Below are 24,800 nucleotides of genomic sequence, written 5' to 3'. Positions count from 1 at the left end.
GTGTAAACAAGGCAGCATGGACGTAGTGCCTGACGAGTAAACACAGGATTGTCAATTGTTTGTTTTCAAACCTAATTTCATAAAATGAACACTAATAAAAACGACTGGCTCAATTCTCACTCGAGAAACTTCCTGTGCAATAATGACACGAATAAAATGATCAACTGAAGACATCATCATTACTGGCAAGCAGACTATTTTCTCCCTCACAAACACAAACGTTGTAAATTTACCTCAGATGTGGCCTGAAAAAAGTTGGATGAACTTAACCCAATTTAACAAGTTTTAGATTTTTACAAGGTTTTCATAACATTTGCATAAAATGAGGACACTCCTTGATATGTAAGAAAATCATTTAATGCTATGTTAAAACGGATAGGTTTACGATGTGTCAGGGACATTTTGTATAAGGCTGCTGTTTGTGCACATTTGTTTAATAGGCATTCTAAAAAGAGAAGGAAATCCCTTCCATGTGCTTTAGAACAGCCCTGGCCTGTCAGAATTTCTCTTATTGGCTTGCATAGACACTTTGCCCGATGTTAGTCAAATAATAATCGCTTGCAGTATTTAGGCGGGAGACAGAATTATAACTGTGGACTGATGTGATGTCTTGAACCTGTACCTGCAGGCTTATTCACGTTTGGGAGGATCTTTTGAGCACTGTCAAGGTTGGGTCAATTGTGTTTAATCTCAGTACAGTAATTGTTAGGTTCATCAATAATTATACTTTAATATAATTAAAAAACAGTACAATGAGACATCTGTTACTTTGTACATCAATTAATTTCACATCTCTGGTGTTACTTGCAAAGAGAATTCATTCTGACATCGTCCTCGTCACAAATGATTTCTGGCGAGCGGCATTTTCTCCTGCCCATTTACTCTCAAGTCAAAACACTTACAAGGTTATTGATTGGATCCAATTGTGTAAGTAAAAAAACAACTGCAACAATTGTCAAGGCTGGGTCCTCAACAAAAATCTTCATACAGAGGAAGCATCAGGCAACGTAGTAGTTAATGACTCCTGGCCGATGGAGGCTATCCGAGGGAGACTCCCCGAACGTTTCTCAAAATGGCCTCCGCCCGCATGTCCCAAAAATCTTCTCTAGGGCCGCAAGCAGATGCACCAAAGTGACCCCTTCCAGCGTCAATATGCTAAGTTAAACAAAGCATTTCCAATTTATAATAATGTATAAACTTAAAGAAAGCGAAGCACATATATACTAAACCCAACAGTAATCCCTCGAATATTGTGGATACTGTAAACCACACATGGCCACGATAATAAAAAAAATACAAAGTAGGATCATCTCTATTATTACTACCATATTTTTGCACTAGACAGAAATACAAGTACACAAGTAAAATTACCAAGAAGGCTATTTATTAAATATTACAGCTATAAGCATGTGAAAAGTGTTGGGGCTGTTTTGGCTTCAGGAGCAGGCACAGAAAGAAGTAGACCAATTTCAGAAATTCAGTTTATTGCCAAACTGCAGAATGGGAAGTGATATAAAAATATAAAAAGTCACAGAAGGGATTTTGTGTCGTGCTCATGCAAGTTCAGAGCCCTGATGGCTAATAGAGTCAGGGGACTCTCCTAAGACAAATTCAGGGACTTTTAGTCTTGTTGTATTCAGAGATATTGGGTGAATCACAAAGTAGAGATCAATTTCTGTAAATTTAGAATGAAATAGTTGTTCAAACGATTAAGTAAGTGATTAATATGGGTCGGAAAGCAACAAGGAAGATGGGTTTGTTATCGGACTGAAGAATGGAGATCGGAGGGTTGCTAAATGTGGGTTATGTGCGGATGCGTAGTGTGGGGAGCTGCCTGTGTCTGCCACGATCGGTGGAGAGGCATAGTTTCTGTACCAATTTGAAGGCTATCTGAAGGGTTTGATGAGGGTAGAAGGGGAATTGTTGAAGAAAAGATTTTAGTAAGTGAATATAAAATAGTTTTGGAAGCATGAAGAAACGATTATTGCAAGTGAATAGAAAAGAACGTGTAGATAAAGCAGCTGTAGGTGTTCAGAGAGTTGACTTGAGTAGAGTAGAGTGAAGTTAAAATATTTTTTGTGTTGAGTGTTCCTGTAGAAAATAGCTCTTATCTTAAGTAAACATCGTCTTCTTGGTGGGGGTGAGATCAGTCAAATATTTGGTTGTTGATGATATCAAAGAAGAAAATGACAATGCAAAATGGCATTCATGCAAATATTTAGGTAAAGTGTAACTGGCTGGTTTAGAAAAAATAATTAATTTAGGATAGTCATGATTTCCCTAAGACGGAAGAGGCATACAATGTGTTCAGTGCACAGAAAACATTCCGGATTGCATAAACTTCAATTGATGTCAATCAAATGACGTCGACCTATTTCTTTTGGAAATTATTATTGCTGATAGGACAGCAAAAGGTGATTAGCTGCCAAGAAGCCCAGACTTGGGATGGCGCTCTTCATCAGTGATGAAAATTTGGAGACCACTGCACGTATAAGACTCACTCACTGGCCATTCAGAGAGAGCTGCAAGGACAACAGACTGTGAGCGGTTCACGCTGTTTGAGCTCTCCCCATTTCTGCAGTCTGGTAATAAACGTATATCCTGTAAATTGCTCTCACTCTTTCTCAAACCTGCTCCCTAGGTTGTTTTTCAGACCTATCAGTCGACTATTAAACGATTGAATGTGTGCGCTTTCTCTCTTTCATTTACACCGACCCCCAGAAAAAAATAAAAAAGCTTACAGCACCTGGTATTCCCAGGCGGTCTCCCATCCAAGTACTAACCAGGCCCGACCCTGCTTAGCTTCCGAGATCGGACGAGATCGGGCGTATTCAGGGTAGTATGGCCGTAAGCCGAGAGGACGTCTCAAACATAGCTATTTAAAAGTTCCAAGACCTCACTTGACAGACTCATCCAGCATGCAGTCTCCAAAAGCAATCATCAAAGTCGCCCCTCTTTGGCGACCAATATAGAGCATTCACAAGGTATAACGGCTGTCTAGTCTAATTAAACACTCCAGATTGTCCATAGGTATCCGTGTGTGCAAATCATTGTTTGTCTAGGTGTGCCCTTCTACTGGCTAGCAGCCACTTCAGGGAGAAACTGTCTCACCTGCTGTGGACACAACTCGCAAGGCAATGAATGACGCAAGCGCGGAAACGAGGCAAACGGGGACATATCCCTTCGAGATTCTGAACATGGATTTCATCGAAGCGAACCAAAGTGGCACATGCAAGTACTGTCTTGTGATCATCGACACACTTACCAAGTGGGTCGAGATGTGCCCATCCAAGAAAGCCGACGCCTTGGCAGTCGCAAAAGCCATATGCAAAAGGATCATTCCAAGCCATGGAATACCAACCAGTCATTTGGAGTGATAATGGTGATCGCTCCGTGAGCCACGTGGTCCAAACTCTGGGACGGCATCTTGGAGTCAACCTGAAAGATCGTTGCGCATGCCGCCCCCAAAGTGCTGGACTCGTTGAAGGAACCAATGGAGCGGTCAAACTCAAGACTCAGAAATACCACGGAAGACACGGGAAAACCACGGCTAGGAAGCCTGAGCCTGGTAGAAACAGACATGAGAATCATTCCAACAGCACAGGGATGCACACCATTTGAGGCAGTGGAGGGCAGAGCCTTCCACCTACCTATGTGGGAAAAAGATCCGGATGGTAGAAGAGAAAGGAGAAACAGATTGTCAGGTTCATTAATAATTACCTTCGTCCGTAATTATCAATAACTGCAGGAAGACATCTTATTCAATTATTGACATTTAATTAAATAGAAATGGATACAACAGGTAAAAGCCTCCGGAAGGGAGAGTTACAGCAAGTGTCCCTTACAACTTCCGAACGTCTCCTCGAATAGACGTTTTCGTCCCATTCTTATGGTCACAAGTTACAGAGTTGTTGATCATTCCATCACGTATGAGTAAAAACAACATCTGGGACTACAATAACAATCAAAGTATTTTACTAATAACAAAAACAGGGACTAGACCTAACAACATTTAGATTAGAGTAATTATACAACCTCCTTGACCTAAGAATCATATAATATAATCATAATCATATAATCGTTACATACAGAAAAACCCGAAGTGTACGGTTACATAACGATAACAATATTCTTGTTATTGTCCGAATAGCCCTGTCCTCGTCACCAAGGGCCCACCAAATCTCAAGGACCCAGATTGGGTGGATTGTTTGTATAACCATCCTGGAACAGGCTGTCTAGGTTAAAGATGACTTGGTGTGACCTCAAGACTTTTGAAAAACAGAAAGAGAATGATTTAACAAAGTAATGAATTAATACAAAGAAAAGAAAGAGATTGATTTAATAAAGAAATGAATTAATATAACTATTATAATAATAAAACAGAATAAACCCAACATTCCCCCGTTTTTATAATATGTATGTTATTAGTCATTTCTTAGTAATCACTAAATGGAAATGTCGGTGACTGCGATTTTATCCGCCTACTCCTTACTCCCATGGCTGGTCTGAAAGAGAAAAAACATAATTATATTCGTCCAATTGGTCCTCGGATTTACCGTACTCCTGGACCTCACTGCTTTCCCCAAACCGTCCCATAAGATACAACTCATGTACTTTAGAATTTGTAGGGGCAATTTCAGTAGTTATAAGTCGGCTTAGCAAGGAGCGCAAACAGGGGATACTACATCACCCACACAATGTTAGGATAGCGGTAATTGTGCCTATAGTCCAAATCTTTAGATTTTCCAAAGGTCTTATCCCACCAATCTGACAATGCGGACGTATCTACTCCAGAGTGCTCTTGCATATTGCGGTTCAGTGTTTGCAGGCCAGTAATGGCCCTGGTGAGAGATCCACTGGGTGACGCGTTGTTCGGTATGAAGGTGCAACATTGTTTTCCAAACATTGCACACACGCCCCCTGTTTCAAGGATCATATCCACCGCTATGCGATTCTGGAACGCCATCAGACTGGTAGCTGCCAGTTGTTCCTTCATGGCCACAAATCCCTGTTCAGTATAATTTCCAAGTTTTGAACATTGTAATGTAAGTAATTTATTCTATCCACATTTTTGTTTGGGGTGATTAGAAGGAAGATAGACTCCCAACCTGCTGCGATCTGATTAGCCAGCTTATACTCATCTGGTACGCCCCGGGGGATGCCAATCGCATCAATGTATGTTGGATCTCCTTCCCTCCATGCCTCTCGACGATGTCGGGAGGGTCGACCCTTCACCTCCGAATTATGAGCCGCCAATTGTATCTCCTCCACTGTGGATGGAAAAACAGACATCGGTAAGAGCAGTGAGACCAAAGTACCTAGTCCTGCCGCGTGTCGGCAGGAGTCGTATAATTTATCTACCACCCCGCCACCATAGGCCAGAACGTGGTATCAGGGGTGTAGTTTGTTTTAGAACGCCGGTACACCACGTCTCATTTATCGCCCCCAGCTTCAGACCATGCCCTGTAAGGTTTAAGCAGGTAAAATGATTAAACAGTGGAAAAATTGACTTCCTATTTACCGCGTAACAGGATAAACACTGCTTCAATATTTTTTCTTGCCAAGTAGGACACGTTTTTTCATTTGTAAAAACACTTTTCCCCAAATGAATGGTGATTGAGGGAGTTGTTAGACCCCATCGTATTTTCCCTTGTCTGGTAGGTTATCCTAATCCTTTGTAAGATGGTTTAGTCTCAATTGAAACCATATGGAGACGTCAAACCCAATATAAAAGAGTTCCCTATAGTTTTATGGTATTGCTTGCTGAGCAATAATCTTTTCAATTAATATTGGTGTTTCCTGTATCTTATTAAGTCAGAAAGTTTATCTTACCCGTCCCCTCAATGTTTCAATTGAGACCACCCTTTTACCAAAGTAGCTCCACATAGTGCTTGCCTTCTTTACACTCCATTAACAGCGCCCAATTATCCAATTATCCCCCGTTTGGGAAATCCCTGTTTCAGAAATAAATTTCACAGGTTAATATGTCAGTCCAAGCTTTCCAATCTTGACCAATTTCTGCAACAAGGCTTTTCCCAATCTTTAATTTTTTGCTGTTAATGTACCACACATATTTCCCACCATCTCTTTTTGTATGGCAACCGGGACGTCGCCGAGTCCAAATATATATTTTCAATGTGGAAATTTGATTTAGTAGGTAATGTTAATTAAATGTAAATGTGTATGTTTCTCGGTTTACCCTCCCGTAAGAAGGTGTATCCTCAATTGAAACGCCTCCGCCTTTTTCTCCAACTGGAGAAAACAACCCTACTGTGGAAAGGAATAGAATCACAATCATCATTAATCTCATTGCCCCAAAAGCAATAATTGTTTTCAACATGACTTTTTGTCTTTGTTTAGGGAGTTTTCCTCTTGAAACGTTTCAATTTAGACAACCTTCTTACTGTGGGAAAGGTGCATCCGTGTCCCCTTTCAGTAACAAGGACCCTCCCACTTTGCGTTGCTCCGATGTTTCTTCTTTTATGCTGCTTATCAGCATCCAGTCTTCAAGAATCACCGTCGCTTCGTCCGTTTCCTGTTGAGAAGCAAAATCTCCCTCTGATAGTCTAAATTTGGTGTGTGCGTTTTTTTTTCTCTGATAGATTCGCCTCATCATCCAATTGTCATTGTGTAGTGAATAATAACAATTTGTAAGGTCTACCAAACAGGACTTCATATAAGGTCCGCCAATTGTGGATGGTAGACAACTATTATATTAACAAAATGGGAGCCATTATCACTATAAATAGTTTCTGGAATTCCATATCGTGGAATGATATCCATATGATCTAATAAAAATAAAATAAAATCTATATGTATTTTTTGAAATGGATATGTGGGTATGCATATAGATTTAAACCCTAAGCCTTGTAGTGCCGTTGTAGCAAGGCCACCTCCCCCTTGTCGAGACATAGGTCTTCCCTTGACTCAAGCCCAAATTATTTTCTTTATTGATCTTTTATTGATAGATTATGTCTCGGTGGTCTGCCAATCAAAAAACACAAAAAGACAAACTATCATTCACGCTCACACTCATAAACAGAAGAATTTAGTGTGTTCAACCAGTCTAGCATCCATAATTTCATTTTGTGGGAGTAAACTGGAGTACCCGGAGAAAATCCACAATTCTCGAGGACGCCATGAATACCCCACATTCCGGAAGGTCTGGATCCACCCCGCATTCATTAGTAGATCCTTTAATATACACACCCCCACTCTAGCATTTTAACCGTTTGTAAAAAATTACCTTCAAGTTTCACACAAAGTTATATCCTTTTTAATGCTATCAGTTTAGCTGTTTGTTCCCCGAATTGAGGTGGGAATAGTTTCACATCTAAGGTTTTTATTTTCACAGCCGCCATGACCTAATGGCTCCCTATCAGGTTTTTTGGAAAATCCCAATTCCCTCTAATAGCATGCCAATCACCTTTTAATGCGGCCATCCAATTTTGTTTCTACTTGTTTCAGGTGATAAGATAATCTCCCCCATTTGTAAAACAAATTCATCCACGCCTAATTTATACAACATGACGCCTATGGCCTTTATTACGTCGCCTTGACTCCAAATTCTATGAACCAAGATAACACGCCTAATTTGTAAGCGAATTTCGCCCATCCCATTTTGTTCATAGACAACCCATCTACCTAAAGCGTCACTTGTTTCAAAACATGAAAGGCCCCACTAGAATTCGTGCATCCAGCGCCAAATAGAGCCTATTTACACATTTGTCTCAAACTTGTTTTAGATATGGGGTCCCCAATTTCCCAAAATTTCCCAGAATTTATGTACTACCACATCCTGTCAAAAACCCAAAACGACTAACATAACCTGTTTCTAAGCCAGATTCTGGAATTTGGAGAATTTCTCCTTTCCCTCCCTTATCTAAGCTTGTTATTGTCACTCGTTATCACTGTAACATTCAGGCGTATTAACCCCATCGTTGCTAAAGTTCTAACCAATTTGCATGCCCTTAAAGCCGTAAAAGCAACGTTATTTGGTTGTATCAATTGACCAATGCTTATCCAATCCGTAATATCCTTAAAGTCATCAATATGACCTGTGACAAAGCATATTTCCTCCTGCCAGGACAACAGACAATGTTCTTTCAAGTGCACTTTGAAAAACATTCCATGTTACTCCATTCTTAGGGAAAATATGCTCATCCTAAACCAATTATTTTATTTACAATTCACCTAATTATTTGGATGAATGCCATGAATTTTATCATGCCACTATTGCATTGTAAATTTCCCATCTGATGTCGTTAACAGCCAAATAATTCAATACCTACTATACTTTGTAAATCACCTCATATGATGTTTACTTAAGACACGAGTCATTTCCCATAGCCTGTTACCAAAACAAAAATCTACAACAATTAAATGAGACAAATCAACCTTTTGTTAGACAATTCCTAATTACAAACTTTAATGTTTTAAAAACCTTATCGTCACCAATATACCATAATATTGTAAATTTTGTCATCCTGGCCTTTTATTCTTTTAAACAGCCAACCTTTTACTGAACAGATTTTTTCTATCCTCTTAATACATTTCATTTTAAAACCCAAAATATCAATGCGAAAGCATTCGCATAACCTTGCATTTCTTGCAGCCCATGTATTGTTCTTATTCTGAAAAGTCCAAACAGAAAACGCAATTAGCCGTTAACTATGACCTCCACTCTTGCTGCGAAAACAGCATTGTTATCTTATGTTTACAAACCAGCTTTTTCCCTGTGCCCAAATACAACGCTTTTTAGAGAAGACAACCATTAAAACGTCAAATTAACCCCTCTTCCGATATTACCTACATAACAATATTTTTCCAAGACCCCATATATCCAGAATATGTATGCTGCAAGCACAACAATATGGCAAAAACCCATTTTCTGCCCTCAAGTTTGCTTCAGCACCCCCAAGGCCAATTATTATTATTATAATGTCTTCACGGAAGGGATCACAAAATTTTAGTCGTTTACACGGTCCGAACGCTCCCGAAAGCCCAACACAGTTAAATCGTCTGCCCCGCGGCCCACATGTTTCACTCCCATCTAATCAGCAGCCGCTGCACCAGAAACGCTTCCCCCCCAGTTGACACATTTTTTGGCAAGTCTAGAGCATAATAAAAACACAGGTGACATTTCCTGCTAAACTTTTAAATGATCATTTTGTATATATTCTTTTGTCTTTTTAAACACCATCTTCCCGCTAGCGGACGGGATCAAAAACCAAGCTGCAATAAGCCATCACATTGCTGTAAATTGACAGTACATATAGGTTATATTAACAAAGCACCACCAGCACTTGGAAATAACCATTCTAATTGTTGTTATACAAGCCCAAGCATCACAAAAAAACCCAATTTATTGTAATCACAAAACGTCATACCCGGATTAACCAAATCAAATACCAGTGTCCCCATTAATTTTCTAGCTCCCTTTATTTTTGTTAAACTTCCTCCGCGCCCGTCACCTATCTCGGTAAATATTTTCCCCGTCAGCCGAGGAGGCCCCGCTATTTTTTCCTTACCAAACAGTACTTTCCCGCCGCCACGGTCTTAAATATATCCCCGTTATCCGAGGGAGCCCCCACTATTTTCCCAAAATAGTATTTTTTAACTTCTCCCCGGCCTTATTTCGCCATTAGTGTCTGTGGAACAAGCTGTTACACTTTTATCCACTCGCATATTATTTATATATGTATATTACCTCCATTAGTGTCTGTGGAACAAGCTGTTACACTTTTATCCACTCACATATTATTTATATATGTATATTACCTCTATGCATTAGTGCATATATTATCCTGCATTTTATGCATTTTAAGCTGGCCAGCAAACCCATATTTATTTATCCATAAATATAGCTGTGTAATATTTTTAAAGCGCTTTGTCTTACCAATTTTTTTTTTTCAAATCCCTACAAGTTAGACGTATTTTTTTGGATCGTCATCCAAACCCGCCTTACAACACGTGTTTCCCATATTTTACTTTTATTTTTTGTAGTGAGTTCGTGTGCCTCACACAGTTAACTTTATTATATCTATTTTTATTATTATCACTCCTTCGACTGTATTTCCTAGGCTTATCTTAATTTTACTGCAGAAACCACACAAACAACATACAACGTATATTCGTGCCTACCCTTTAGACACAGGACACTCCCCGGCCCCAATATTGTACCTCTAGTACAATACATTCGTGCCTCCCCCTGAGACACAGGACACTTTCCAGCAAAGTGCCCCACCGTACCTGCCATTGACTAGTATAAACACAGGGTTTTATCGCCGTCACCCAGGACGCGAAACCAGCCCAACAATGGGCCTCACATACAATGTCCCTTTAACGCATTTGTAAACACCTTCACAACATGCAGACATTAATGTGGACTTACCCGAGATCCATCAGATGTCTCCCTCCAGCAGGAAAAGTCTTCAACCGCCGAGAATCCAGGCGCCCCCGTCGAAAAACTCCGGCCCACCAAGGGTTTTGAAGACGCCGTGCGCACGGTCACTTACCAGATGTCGAACAGCAGCGCCTGGGTTCTCGCTCCGGTATATTGACCTCCATGGCTCAGAAGGACCAAAATGTCAGGTTCATTAATAATTACCTTCGTCCGTAATTATCAATAACTGCAGGAAGACATCTTATTCAATTATTGACATTTAATTAAATAGAAATGGATACAACAGGTAAAAGCCTCCGGAAGGGAGAGTTACAGCAAGTGTCCCTTACAACTTCCGAACGTCTCCTCGAATAGACGTTTTCGTCCCATTCTTATGGTCACAAGTTACAGAGTTGTTGATCATTCCATCACGTATGAGTAAAAACAACATCTGGGACTACAATAACAATCAAAGTATTTTACTAATAACAAAAACAGGGACTAGACCTAACAACATTTAGATTAGAGTAATTATACAACCTCCTTGACCTAAGAATCATATAATATAATCATAATCATATAATCGTTACATACAGAAAAACCCGAAGTGTACGGTTACATAACGATAACAATATTCTTGTTATTGTCCGAATAGCCCTGTCCTCGTCACCAAGGGCCCACCAAATCTCAAGGACCCAGATTGGGTGGATTGTTTGTATAACCATCCTGGAACAGGCTGTCTAGGTTAAAGATGACTTGGTGTGACCTCAAGACTTTTGAAAAACAGAAAGAGAATGATTTAACAAAGTAATGAATTAATACAAAGAAAAGAAAGAGATTGATTTAATAAAGAAATGAATTAATATAACTATTATAATAATAAAACAGAATAAACCCAACACAGATCCTGCCCTCAATCAGTGGTTATGCAAAATGTTCCAAGAAAGAACTGTCTGTAATAAATGCAAATGATCTGCCGACATCTTCTCTGTCTCCCACACAGGAGGTCCTGTCCCCAGGCGACCCGGTACTCGTCAAGGTGATAGAAAGAAAGTGCTGGTCTTCTCCATGTGGGGGCGGACCTCACCGCGTGATCCTGACCGCTAACTTCACCAAGTTGGCCACCGCCGTCAAAGCTGATGAACGATTGTTGGAGCTCACGACCATGATCCAGTGTGGGGCTCGGATGTCCCCCTCGAACACAAACACTGGTCAGTCTCCTCCAAAATCCTGATGGCTCTGTTCCCCTGGGTAAGAACAGCAAAGAACGCCCCCCAGACCCGGAACATCTGGAGGCCAGCCATTGACTAGGGATTCCAGGCCCACGTCAACGCATCAGTCCGGCTGCCGAGAGGCCCTAGGCGCCATGGCCCAGGAGACTCATGCTGCACCTTCATCCCTGCCAAAGCATCCTACTCAGTCAATGATGCCCTACAAACTATGAAGAACATACGGAGCGCTATGACAAGAGAGCCGGTTCCACAACGAGGATGGCTTGCCTGGTTCCTCTCGGGCTCATGGATACAGACTCTTTTGAAAGCCCTGGTACCGTTCGTAACTGTTATTGCTCACGTGCTTGTTATCCGGACCTGTTGTTTGCCCTGCTTCTTTGATCAAACGTACCATTGATGCCACAGTCGAACACACCATGATTGTTGAAACCCAGCTAGTGCCATTTCGTATACACATGCCACAATCCATGTCCCAATCAGAACCTGGTGTTGTGCTACTGTCTGACAATGATAAATATGTCTTTCCTACTCTGACACACCAGGCCATGAGGCGATCCTCCCGAGCGGGAGGTCAAAGGAGGAATCATCCCTCAAATAAACGAGGGTCTTTCGCCCACTCCTGGTCGGTCTAAACTCCAGTTCGAAGTCATTTGTGAAGAATTTGGTTCAAAAGTAGCGTCGCTAACGAACGAGGTTCCAATGTATTTATACTCACAAGAGGTGGGAATAGTAAGATTATATCAGCTTTGGTGAGCATAAAAGCATCGTCCTCATACAAACTGTGAATGGCTGACATGTCAGCATAAACACTCAACAGTTTGACTGATCAATCAATCTTAGTCTTGTGATTGAGTTGACATGTCAGTGTCAGACACTGATCAGTTACTTTTTGCCCTGCAAATGACTAAAAGGTATCCGTCCAAAGTCCGGCTGACAACGGTCAGTTTTGCCTGCACGTATAAGACTCACTCACTGGCCATTCAGAGAGAGCTGCAAGGACAACAGACTGTGAGCGGTTCACGCTGTTTGAGCTCTCCCCATTTCTGCAGTCTGGTAATAAACGTATATCCTGTAAATTGCTCTCACTCTTTCTCAAACCTGCTCCCTAGGTTGTTTTTCAGACCTATCAGTCGACTATTAAACGATTGAATGTGTGCGCTTTCTCTCTTTCATTTACACCGACCCCCAGAAAAAAATAAAAAAGCTTACAGCACCTGGTATTCCCAGGCGGTCTCCCATCCAAGTACTAACCAGGCCCGACCCTGCTTAGCTTCCGAGATCGGACGAGATCGGGCGTATTCAGGATAGTATGGCCGTAAGCCGAGTGGACGTCTCAAACATAGCTATTTAAAAGTTCCAAGACCTCACTTGACAGACTCATCCAGCATGCAGTCTCCAAAAGCAATCATCAAAGTCGCCCCTCTTTGGCGACCAATATAGAGCATTCACAAGGTATAACGGCTGTCTAGTCTAATTAAACACTCCAGATTGTCCATAGGTATCCGTGTGTGCAAATCATTGTTTGTCTAGGTGTGCCCTTCTACTGGCTAGCAGCCACTTCAGGGAGAAACTGTCTCACCTGCTGTGGACACAACTCGCAAGGCAATGAACGACGCAAGCGCGGAAACGAGGCAAACGGGGACATATCCCTTCGAGATTCTGAACATGGATTTCATCGAAGCGAACCAAAGTGGCACATGCAAGTACTGTCTTGTGATCATCGACACACTTACCAAGTGGGTCGAGATGTGCCCATCCAAGAAAGCCGACGCCTTGGCAGTCGCAAAAGCCATATGCAAAAGGATCATTCCAAGCCATGGAATACCAACCAGTCATTTGGAGTGATAATGGTGATCGCTCCGTGAGCCACGTGGTCCAAACTCTGGGACGGCATCTTGGAGTCAACCTGAAAGATCGTTGCGCATGCCGCCCCCAAAGTGCTGGACTCGTTGAAGGAACCAATGGAGCGGTCAAACTCAAGACTCAGAAATACCACGGAAGACACGGGAAAACCACGGCTAGGAAGCCTGAGCCTGGTAGAAACAGACATGAGAATCATTCCAACAGCACAGGGATGCACACCATTTGAGGCAGTGGAGGGCAGAGCCTTCCACCTACCTATGTGGGAAAAAGATCCGGATGGTAGAAGAGAAAGGAGAAACAGATCCTGCCCTCAATCAGTGGTTATGCAAAATGTTCCAAGAAAGAACTGTCTGTAATAAATGCAAATGATCTGCCGACATCTTCTCTGTCTCCCACACAGGAGGTCCTGTCCCCAGGCGACCCGGTACTCGTCAAGGTGATAGAAAGAAAGTGCTGGTCTTCTCCATGTGGGGGCGGACCTCACCGCGTGATCCTGACCGCTAACTTCACCAAGTTGGCCACCGCCGTCAAAGCTGATGAACGATTGTTGGAGCTCACGACCATGATCCAGTGTGGGGCTCGGATGTCCCCCTCGAACACAAACACTGGTCAGTCTCCTCCAAAATCCTGATGGCTCTGTTCCCCTGGGTAAGAACAGCAAAGAACGCCCCCCAGACCCGGAACATCTGGAGGCCAGCCATTGACTAGGGATTCCAGCCCCACGTCAACGCATCAGTCCGGCTGCCGAGAGGCCCTAGGCGCCATGGCCCAGGAGACTCATGCTGCACCTTCATCCCTGCCAAAGCATCCTACTCAGTCAATGATGCCCTACAAACTATGAAGAACATACGGAGCGCTATGACAAGAGAGCCGGTTCCACAACGAGGATGGCTTGCCTGGTTCCTCTCGGGCTCATGGATACAGACTCTTTTGAAAGCCCTGGTACCGTTCGTAACTGTTATTGCTCACGTGCTTGTTATCCGGACCTGTTGTTTGCCCTGCTTCTTTGATCAAACGTACCATTGATGCCACAGTCGAACACACCATGATTGTTGAAACCCAGCTAGTGCCATTTCGTATACACATGCCACAATCCATGTCCCAATCAGAACCTGGTGTTGTGCTACTGTCTGACAATGATAAATATGTCTTTCCTACTCTGACACACCAGGCCATGAGGCGATCCTCCCGAGCGGGAGGTCAAAGGAGGAATCATCCCTCAAATAAACGAGGGTCTTTCGCCCACTCCTGGTCGGTCTAAACTCCAGTTCGAAGTCATTTGTGAAGAATTTGGTTCAAAAGTAGCGTCGCTAACGAACGAGGTTCCAATGTATTTATACTCACAAGAGGTGGGAATAGTAAGATTATATCAGCTTTGGTGAGCATAAAAGCATCGTCCTCATACAAACTGTGAATGGCTGACATGTCAGCATAAACACTCAACAGTCTGACTGATCAATCAATCTTAGTCTTGTGATTGAGTTGACATGTCAGTGTCAGACACTGATCAGTTACTTTTTGCCCTGCAAATGACTAAAAGGTATCCGTCCAAAGTCCGGCTGACAACGGTCAGTTTTGCCTGCACGTATAAGACTCACTCACTGGCCATTCAGAGAGAGCTGCAAGGACAACAGACTGTGAGCGGTTCACGCTGTTTGAGCTCTCCCCATTTCTGCAGTCTGGTAATAAACGTATATCCTGTAAATTGCTCTCACTCTTTCTCAAACCTGCTCCCTAGGTTGTTTTTCAGACCTATCAGTCGACTATTAAACGATTGAATGTGTGCGCTTTCTCTCTTTCATTTACACCGACCCCCAGAAAAAAATAAAAAAGCTTACAGCACCTGGTATTCCCAGGCGGTCTCCCATCCAAGTACTAACCAGGCCCGACCCTGCTTAGCTTCCGAGATCGGACGAGATCGGGCGTATTCAGGGTAGTATGGCCGTAAGCCGAGAGGACGTCTCAAACATAGCTATTTAAAAGTTCCAAGACCTCACTTGACAGACTCATCCAGCATGCAGTCTCCAAAAGCAATCATCAAAGTCGCCCCTCTTTGGCGACCAATATAGAGCATTCACAAGGTATAACGGCTGTCTAGTCTAATTAAACACTCCAGATTGTCCATAGGTATCCGTGTGTGCAAATCATTGTTTGTCTAGGTGTGCCCTTCTACTGGCTAGCAGCCACTTCAGGGAGAAACTGTCTCACCTGCTGTGGACACAACTCGCAAGGCAATGAACGACGCAAGCGCGGAAACGAGGCAAACTGAACTGAACTGATTCTGAACAAGGATTTCATCGAAGCGAACCAAAGTGGCACATGCAAGTACTGTCTTGTGATCATCGACACACTTACCAAGTGGGTCGAGATGTGCCCATCCAAGAAAGCCGACGCCTTGGCAGTCGCAAAAGCCATATGCAAAAGGATCATTCCAAGCCATGGAATACCAACCAGTCATTTGGAGTGATAATGGTGATCGCTCCGTGAGCCACGTGGTCCAAACTCTGGGACGGCATCTTGGAGTCAACCTGAAAGATCGTTGCGCATGCCGCCCCCAAAGTGCTGGACTCGTTGAAGGAACCAATGGAGCGGTCAAACTCAAGACTCAGAAATACCACGGAAGACACGGGAAAACCACGGCTAGGAAGCCTGAGCCTGGTAGAAACAGACATGAGAATCATTCCAACAGCACAGGGATGCACACCATTTGAGGCAGTGGAGGGCAGAGCCTTCCACCTACCTATGTGGGAAAAAGATCCGGATGGTAGAAGAGAAAGGAGAAACAGATCCTGCCCTCAATCAGTGGTTATGCAAAATGTTCCAAGAAAGAACTGTCTGTAATAAATGCAAATGATCTGCCGACATCTTCTCTGTCTCCCACACAGGAGGTCCTGTCCCCAGGCGACCCGGTACTCGTCAAGGTGATAGAAAGAAAGTGCTGGTCTTCTCCATGTGGGGGCGGACCTCACCGCGTGATCCTGACCGCTAACTTCACCAAGTTGGCCACCGCCGTCAAAGCTGATGAACGATTGTTGGAGCTCACGACCATGATCCAGTGTGGGGCTCGGATGTCCCCCTCGAACACAAACACTGGTCAGTCTCCTCCAAAATCCTGATGGCTCTGTTCCCCTGGGTAAGAACAGCAAAGAACGCCCCCCAGACCCGGAACATCTGGAGGCCAGCCATTGACTAGGGATTCCAGGCCCACGTCAACGCATCAGTCCGGCTGCCGAGAGGCCCTAGGCGCCATGGCCCAGGAGACTCATGCTGCACCTTCATCCCTGCCAAAGCATCCTACTCAGTCAATGATGCCCTACAAACTATGAAGAACATACGGAGCGCTATGACAAGAGAGCCGGTTCCACAACGAGGATGGCTTGCCTGGTTCCTCTCGGGCTCATGGATACAGACTCTTTTGAAAGCCCTGGTACCGTTCGTAACTGTTATTGCTCACGTGCTTGTTATCCGGACCTGTTGTTTGCCCTGCTTCTTTGATCAAACGTACCATTGATGCCACAGTCGAACACACCATGATTGTTGAAACCCAGCTAGTGCCATTTCGTATACACATGCCACAATCCATGTCCCAATCAGAACCTGGTGTTGTGCTACTGTCTGACAATGATAAATATGTCTTTCCTACTCTGACACACCAGGCCATGAGGCGATCCTCCCGAGCGGGAGGTCAAAGGAGGAATCATCCCTCAAATAAACGAGGGTCTTTCGCCCACTCCTGGTCGGTCTAAACTCCAGTTCGAAGTCATTTGTGAAGAATTTGGTTCAAAAGTAGCGTCGCTAACGAACGAGGTTCCAATGTATTTATACTCACAAGAGGTGGGAATAGTAAGATTATATCAGCTTTGGTGAGCATAAAAGCATCGTCCTCATACAAACTGTGAATGGCTGACATGTCAGCATAAACACTCAACAGTCTGACTGATCAATCAATCTTAGTCTTGTGATTGAGTTGACATGTCAGTGTCAGACACTGATCAGTTACTTTTTGCCCTGCAAATGACTAAAAGGTATCCGTCCAAAGTCCGGCTGACAACGGTCAGTTTTGCCTGCACGTATAAGACTCACTCACTGGCCATTCAGAGAGAGCTGCAAGGACAACAGACTGTGAGCGGTTCACGCTGTTTGAGCTCTCCCCATTTCTGCAGTCTGGTAATAAACGTATATCCTGTAAATTGCTCTCACTCTTTCTCAAACCTGCTCCCTAGGTTGTTTTTCAGACCTATCAGTCGACTATTAAACGATTGAATGTGTGCGCTTTCTCTCTTTCATTTACACCGACCCCCAGAAAAAAATAAAAAAGCTTACAGCACCTGGTATTCCCAGGCGGTCTCCCATCCAAGTACTAACCAGGCCCGACCCCGCTTAGCTTCCGAGATCGGACGAGATCGGGCGTATTCAGGGTAGTATGGCCGTAAGCCGAGAGGACGTCTCAAACATAGCTATTTAAAAGTTCCAAGACCTCACTTGACAGACTCATCCAGCATGCAGTCTCCAAAAGCAATCATCAAAGTCGCCCCTCTTTGGCGACCAATATAGAGCATTCACAAGGTATAACGGCTGTCTAGTCTAATTAAACACTCCAGATTGTCCATAGGTATCCGTGTGTGCAAATCATTGTTTGTCTAGGTGTGCCCTTCTACTGGCTAGCAGCCACTTCAGGGAGAAACTGTCTCACCTGCTGTGGACACAACTCGCAAGGCAATGAACGACGCAAGCGCGGAAACGAGGCAAACGGGGACATATCCCTTCGAGATTCTGAACATGGATTTCATCGAAGCGAACCAAAGTGGCACATGCAAGTACTGTCTTGTGATCATCGACACACTTACCAAGTGGGTCGAGATGTGCCCATCCAAGAAAGCCGACGCCTTGGCAGTCGCAAAAGCCATATGCAAAAGGATCATTCCAAGCCATGGAATACCAACCAGTCATTTGGAGTGATAATGGTGATCGCTCCGTGAGCCACGTGGTCCAAACTCTGGGACGGCATCTTGGAGTCAACCTGAAAGATCGTTGCGCATGCCGCCCCCAAAGTGCTGGACTCGTTGAAGGAACCAATGGAGCGGTCAAACTCAAGACTCAGAAATACCACGGAAGACACGGGAAAACCACGGCTAGGAAGCCTGAGCCTGGTAGAAACAGACATGAGAATCATTCCAACAGCACAGGGATGCACACCATTTGAGGCAGTGGAGGGCAGAGCCTTCCACCTACCTATGTGGGAAAAAGATCCGGATGGTAGAAGAGAAAGGAGAAACAGATCCTGCCCTCAATCAGTGGTTATGCAAAATGTTCCAAGAAAGAACTGTCTGTAATAAATGCAAATGATCTGCCGACATCTTCTCTGTCTCCCACACAGGAGGTCCTGTCCCCAGGCGACCCGGTACTCGTCAAGGTGATAGAAAGAAAGTGCTGGTCTTCTCCATGTGGGGGCGGACCTCACCGCGTGATCCTGACCGCTAACTTCACCAAGTTGGCCACCGCCGTCAAAGCTGATGAACGATTGTTGGAGCTCACGACCATGATCCAGTGTGGGGCTCGGATGTCCCCCTCGAACACAAACACTGGTCAGTCTCCTCCAAAATCCTGATGGCTCTGTTCCCCTGGGTAAGAACAGCAAAGAACGCCCCCCAGACCCGGAACATCTGGAGGCCAGCCATTGACTAGGGATTCCAGCCCCACGTCAACGCATCAGTCCGGCTGCCGAGAGGCCCTAGGCGCCATGGCCCAGGAGACTCATGCTGCACCTTCATCCCTGCCAAAGCATCCTACTCAGTCAATGATGCCCTACAAACTATGAAGAACATACGGAGCGCTATGACAAGAGAGCCGGTTCCACAACGAGGATGGCTTGCCTGGTTCCTCTCGGGCTCATGGATACAGACTCTTTTGAAAGCCCTGGTACCGTTCGTAACTGTTATTGCTCACGTGCTTGTTATCCGGACCTGTTGTTTGCCCTGCTTCTTTGATCAAACGTACCATTGATGCCACAGTCGAACACACCATGATTGTTGAAACCCAGCTAGTGCCATTTCGTATACACATGCCACAATCCATGTCCCAATCAGAACCTGGTGTTGTGCTACTGTCTGACAATGATAAATATGTCTTTCCTATTCTGACACACCAGGCCATGAGGCGATCCTCCCGAGCGGGAGGTCAAAGGAGGAATCATCCCTCAAATAAACGAGGGTCTTTCGCCCACTCCTGGTCGGTCTAAACTCCAGTTCGAAGTCATTTGTGAAGAATTTGGTTCAAAAGTAGCGTCGCTAACGAACGAGGTTCCAATGTATTTATACTCACAAGAGGTGGGAATAGTAAGATTATATCAGCTTTGGTGAGCATAAAAGCATCGTCCTCATACAAACTGTGAATGGCTGACATGTCAGCATAAACACTCAACAGTCTGACTGATCAATCAATCTTAGTCTTGTGATTGAGTTGACATGTCAGTGTCAGACACTGATCAGTTACTTTTTGCCCTGCAAATGACTAAAAGGTATCCGTCCAAAGTCCGGCTGACAACGGTCAGTTTTGCCTGCACGTATAAGACTCACTCACTGGCCATTCAGAGAGAGCTGCAAGGACAACAGACTGTGAGCGGTTCACGCTGTTTGAGCTCTCCCCATTTCTGCAGTCTGGTAATAAACGTATATCCTGTAAATTGCTCTCACTCTTTCTCAAACCTGCTCCCTAGGTTGTTTTTCAGACCTATCAGTCGACTATTAAACGATTGAATGTGTGCGCTTTCTCTCTTTCATTTACACCGACCCCCAGAAAAAAATAAAAAAGCTTACAGCACCTGGTATTCCCAGGCGGTCTCCCATCCAAGTACTAACCAGGCCCGACCCTGCTTAGCTTCCGAGATCGGACGAGATCGGGCGTATTCAGGGTAGTATGGCCGTAAGCCGAGAGGACGTCTCAAACATAGCTATTTAAAAGTTCCAAGACCTCACTTGACAGACTCATCCAGCATGCAGTCTCCAAAAGCAATCATCAAAGTCGCCCCTCTTTGGCGACCAATATAGAGCATTCACAAGGTATAACGGCTGTCTAGTCTAATTAAACACTCCAGATTGTCCATAGGTATCCGTGTGTGCAAATCATTGTTTGTCTAGGTGTGCCCTTCTACTGGCTAGCAGCCACTTCAGGGAGAAACTGTCTCACCTGCTGTGGACACAACTCGCAAGGCAATGAACGACGCAAGCGCGGAAACGAGGCAAACGGGGACATATCCCTTCGAGATTCTGAACATGGATTTCATCGAAGCGAACCAAAGTGGCACATGCAAGTACTGTCTTGTGATCATCGACACACTTACCAAGTGGGTCGAGATGTGCCCATCCAAGAAAGCCGACGCCTTGGCAGTCGCAAAAGCCATATGCAAAAGGATCATTCCAAGCCATGGAATACCAACCAGTCATTTGGAGTGATAATGGTGATCGCTCCGTGAGCCACGTGGTCCAAACTCTGGGACGGCATCTTGGAGTCAACCTGAAAGATCGTTGCGCATGCCGCCCCCAAAGTGCTGGACTCGTTGAAGGAACCAATGGAGCGGTCAAACTCAAGACTCAGAAATACCACGGAAGACACGGGAAAACCACGGCTAGGAAGCCTGAGCCTGGTAGAAACAGACATGAGAATCATTCCAACAGCACAGGGATGCACACCATTTGAGGCAGTGGAGGGCAGAGCCTTCCACCTACCTATGTGGGAAAAAGATCCGGATGGTAGAAGAGAAAGGAGAAACAGATCCTGCCCTCAATCAGTGGTTATGCAAAATGTTCCAAGAAAGAACTGTCTGTAATAAATGCAAATGATCTGCCGACATCTTCTCTGTCTCCCACACAGGAGGTCCTGTCCCCAGGCGACCCGGTACTCGTCAAGGTGATAGAAAGAAAGTGCTGGTCTTCTCCATGTGGGGGCGGACCTCACCGCGTGATCCTGACCGCTAACTTCACCAAGTTGGCCACCGCCGTCAAAGCTGATGAACGATTGTTGGAGCTCACGACCATGATCCAGTGTGGGGCTCGGATGTCCCCCTCGAACACAAACACTGGTCAGTCTCCTCCAAAATCCTGATGGCTCTGTTCCCCTGGGTAAGAACAGCAAAGAACGCCCCCCAGACCCGGAACATCTGGAGGCCAGCCATTGACTAGGGATTCCAGCCCCACGTCAACGCATCAGTCCGGCTGCCGAGAGGCCCTAGGCGCCATGGCCCAGGAGACTCATGCTGCACCTTCATCCCTGCCAAAGCATCCTACTCAGTCAATGATGCCCTACAAACTATGAAGAACATACGGAGCGCTATGACAAGAGAGCCGGTTCCACAACGAGGATGGCTTGCCTGGTTCCTCTCGGGCTCATGGATACAGACTCTTTTGAAAGCCCTGGTACCGTTCGTAACTGTTATTGCTCACGTGCTTGTTATCCGGACCTGTTGTTTGCCCTGCTTCTTTGATCAAACGTACCATTGATGCCACAGTCGAACACACCATGATTGTTGAAACCCAGCTAGTGCCATTTCGTATACACATGCCACAATCCATGTCCCAATCAGAACCTGGTGTTGTGCTACTGTCTGACAATGATAAATATGTCTTTCCTACTCTGACACACCAGGCCATGAGGCGATCCTCCCGAGCGGGAGGTCAAAGGAGGAATCATCCCTCAAATAAACGAGGGTCTTTCGCCCACTCCTGGTCGGTCTAAACTCCAGTTCGAAGTCATTTGTGAAGAATTTGGTTCAAAAGTAGCGTCGCTAACGAACGAGGTTCCAATGTATTTATACTCACAAGAGGTGGGAATAGTAAGATTATATCAGCTTTGGTGAGCATAAAAGCATCGTCCTCATACAAACTGTGAATGGCTGACATGTCAGCATAAACACTCAACAGTCTGACTGATCAATCAATCTTAGTCTTGTGATTGAGTTGACATGTCAGTGTCAGACACTGATCAGTTACTTTTTGCCCTGCAAATGACTAAAAGGTATCCGTCCAAAGTCCGGCTGACAACGGTCAGTTTTGCCTGCACGTATAAGACTCACTCACTGGCCATTCAGAGAGAGCTGCAAGGACAACAGACTGTGAGCGGTTCACGCTGTTTGAGCTCTCCCCATTTCTGCAGTCTGGTAATAAACGTATATCCTGTAAATTGCTCTCACTCTTTCTCAAACCTGCTCCCTAGGTTGTTTTTCAGACCTATCAGTCGACTATTAAACGATTGAATGTGTGCGCTTTCTCTCTTTCATTTACACCGACCCCCAGAAAAAAATAAAAAAGCTTACAGCACCTGGTATTCCCAGGCGGTCTCCCATCCAAGTACTAACCAGGCCCGACCCTGCTTAGCTTCCGAGATCGGACGAGATCGGGCGTATTCAGGGTAGTATGGCCGTAAGCCGAGAGGACGTCTCAAACATAGCTATTTAAAAGTTCCAAGACCTCACTTGACAGACTCATCCAGCATGCAGTCTCCAAAAGCAATCATCAAAGTCGCCCCTCTTTGGCGACCAATATAGAGCATTCACAAGGTATAACGGCTGTCTAGTCTAATTAAACACTCCAGATTGTCCATAGGTATCCGTGTGTGCAAATCATTGTTTGTCTAGGTGTGCCCTTCTACTGGCTAGCAGCCACTTCAGGGAGAAACTGTCTCACCTGCTGTGGACACAACTCGCAAGGCAATGAACGACGCAAGCGCGGAAACGAGGCAAACTGAACTGAACTGATTCTGAACAAGGATTTCATCGAAGCGAACCAAAGTGGCACATGCAAGTACTGTCTTGTGATCATCGACACACTTACCAAGTGGGTCGAGATGTGCCCATCCAAGAAAGCCGACGCCTTGGCAGTCGCAAAAGCCATATGCAAAAGGATCATTCCAAGCCATGGAATACCAACCAGTCATTTGGAGTGATAATGGTGATCGCTCCGTGAGCCACGTGGTCCAAACTCTGGGACGGCATCTTGGAGTCAACCTGAAAGATCGTTGCGCATGCCGCCCCCAAAGTGCTGGACTCGTTGAAGGAACCAATGGAGCGGTCAAACTCAAGACTCAGAAATACCACGGAAGACACGGGAAAACCACGGCTAGGAAGCCTGAGCCTGGTAGAAACAGACATGAGAATCATTCCAACAGCACAGGGATGCACACCATTTGAGGCAGTGGAGGGCAGAGCCTTCCACCTACCTATGTGGGAAAAAGATCCGGATGGTAGAAGAGAAAGGAGAAACAGATCCTGCCCTCAATCAGTGGTTATGCAAAATGTTCCAAGAAAGAACTGTCTGTAATAAATGCAAATGATCTGCCGACATCTTCTCTGTCTCCCACACAGGAGGTCCTGTCCCCAGGCGACCCGGTACTCGTCAAGGTGATAGAAAGAAAGTGCTGGTCTTCTCCATGTGGGGGCGGACCTCACCGCGTGATCCTGACCGCTAACTTCACCAAGTTGGCCACCGCCGTCAAAGCTGATGAACGATTGTTGGAGCTCACGACCATGATCCAGTGTGGGGCTCGGATGTCCCCCTCGAACACAAACACTGGTCAGTCTCCTCCAAAATCCTGATGGCTCTGTTCCCCTGGGTAAGAACAGCAAAGAACGCCCCCCAGACCCGGAACATCTGGAGGCCAGCCATTGACTAGGGATTCCAGGCCCACGTCAACGCATCAGTCCGGCTGCCGAGAGGCCCTAGGCGCCATGGCCCAGGAGACTCATGCTGCACCTTCATCCCTGCCAAAGCATCCTACTCAGTCAATGATGCCCTACAAACTATGAAGAACATACGGAGCGCTATGACAAGAGAGCCGGTTCCACAACGAGGATGGCTTGCCTGGTTCCTCTCGGGCTCATGGATACAGACTCTTTTGAAAGCCCTGGTACCGTTCGTAACTGTTATTGCTCACGTGCTTGTTATCCGGACCTGTTGTTTGCCCTGCTTCTTTGATCAAACGTACCATTGATGCCACAGTCGAACACACCATGATTGTTGAAACCCAGCTAGTGCCATTTCGTATACACATGCCACAATCCATGTCCCAATCAGAACCTGGTGTTGTGCTACTGTCTGACAATGATAAATATGTCTTTCCTACTCTGACACACCAGGCCATGAGGCGATCCTCCCGAGCGGGAGGTCAAAGGAGGAATCATCCCTCAAATAAACGAGGGTCTTTCGCCCACTCCTGGTCGGTCTAAACTCCAGTTCGAAGTCATTTGTGAAGAATTTGGTTCAAAAGTAGCGTCGCTAACGAACGAGGTTCCAATGTATTTATACTCACAAGAGGTGGGAATAGTAAGATTA

General features: G+C 45.0%; 6 non-coding genes across 6 annotated transcripts; all 6 read right to left on the bottom strand.

The window, feature by feature from the left end:
- Nucleotides 1–2,734: 2,734 nt before the first annotated feature.
- On the bottom strand, nt 2,735–2,853 carry LOC144206961 (5S ribosomal RNA). The gene has a single exon (XR_013328520.1). It is a non-coding gene; the product is annotated as a 5S ribosomal RNA (ribosomal RNA).
- Nucleotides 2,854–12,818: 9,965 nt separating this feature from the next.
- On the bottom strand, nt 12,819–12,937 carry LOC144206966 (5S ribosomal RNA). Its single transcript, XR_013328525.1, has one exon. It is a non-coding gene; the product is annotated as a 5S ribosomal RNA (ribosomal RNA).
- A 2,373-nt stretch (nt 12,938–15,310) lies between these two features.
- On the bottom strand, nt 15,311–15,429 carry LOC144206960 (5S ribosomal RNA). The gene has a single exon (XR_013328519.1). It is a non-coding gene; the product is annotated as a 5S ribosomal RNA (ribosomal RNA).
- A 2,366-nt stretch (nt 15,430–17,795) lies between these two features.
- On the bottom strand, nt 17,796–17,914 carry LOC144206964 (5S ribosomal RNA). The gene has a single exon (XR_013328523.1). It is a non-coding gene; the product is annotated as a 5S ribosomal RNA (ribosomal RNA).
- Nucleotides 17,915–20,287: 2,373 nt separating this feature from the next.
- On the bottom strand, nt 20,288–20,406 carry LOC144206959 (5S ribosomal RNA). Its single transcript, XR_013328518.1, has one exon. It is a non-coding gene; the product is annotated as a 5S ribosomal RNA (ribosomal RNA).
- A 2,373-nt stretch (nt 20,407–22,779) lies between these two features.
- LOC144206958 (5S ribosomal RNA) lies at nt 22,780–22,898 on the bottom strand. The gene has a single exon (XR_013328517.1). It is a non-coding gene; the product is annotated as a 5S ribosomal RNA (ribosomal RNA).
- Nucleotides 22,899–24,800: the final 1,902 nt, after the last annotated feature.

Source organism: Stigmatopora nigra, chromosome 13, assembly GCF_051989575.1.
Source record: "Stigmatopora nigra isolate UIUO_SnigA chromosome 13, RoL_Snig_1.1, whole genome shotgun sequence".
Taxonomy (NCBI): Eukaryota; Metazoa; Chordata; class Actinopteri; order Syngnathiformes; family Syngnathidae; genus Stigmatopora; species Stigmatopora nigra.
Note: the sequence above shows the minus strand (reverse complement) of the source record. Positions and strands in the feature narration are given on the sequence as shown.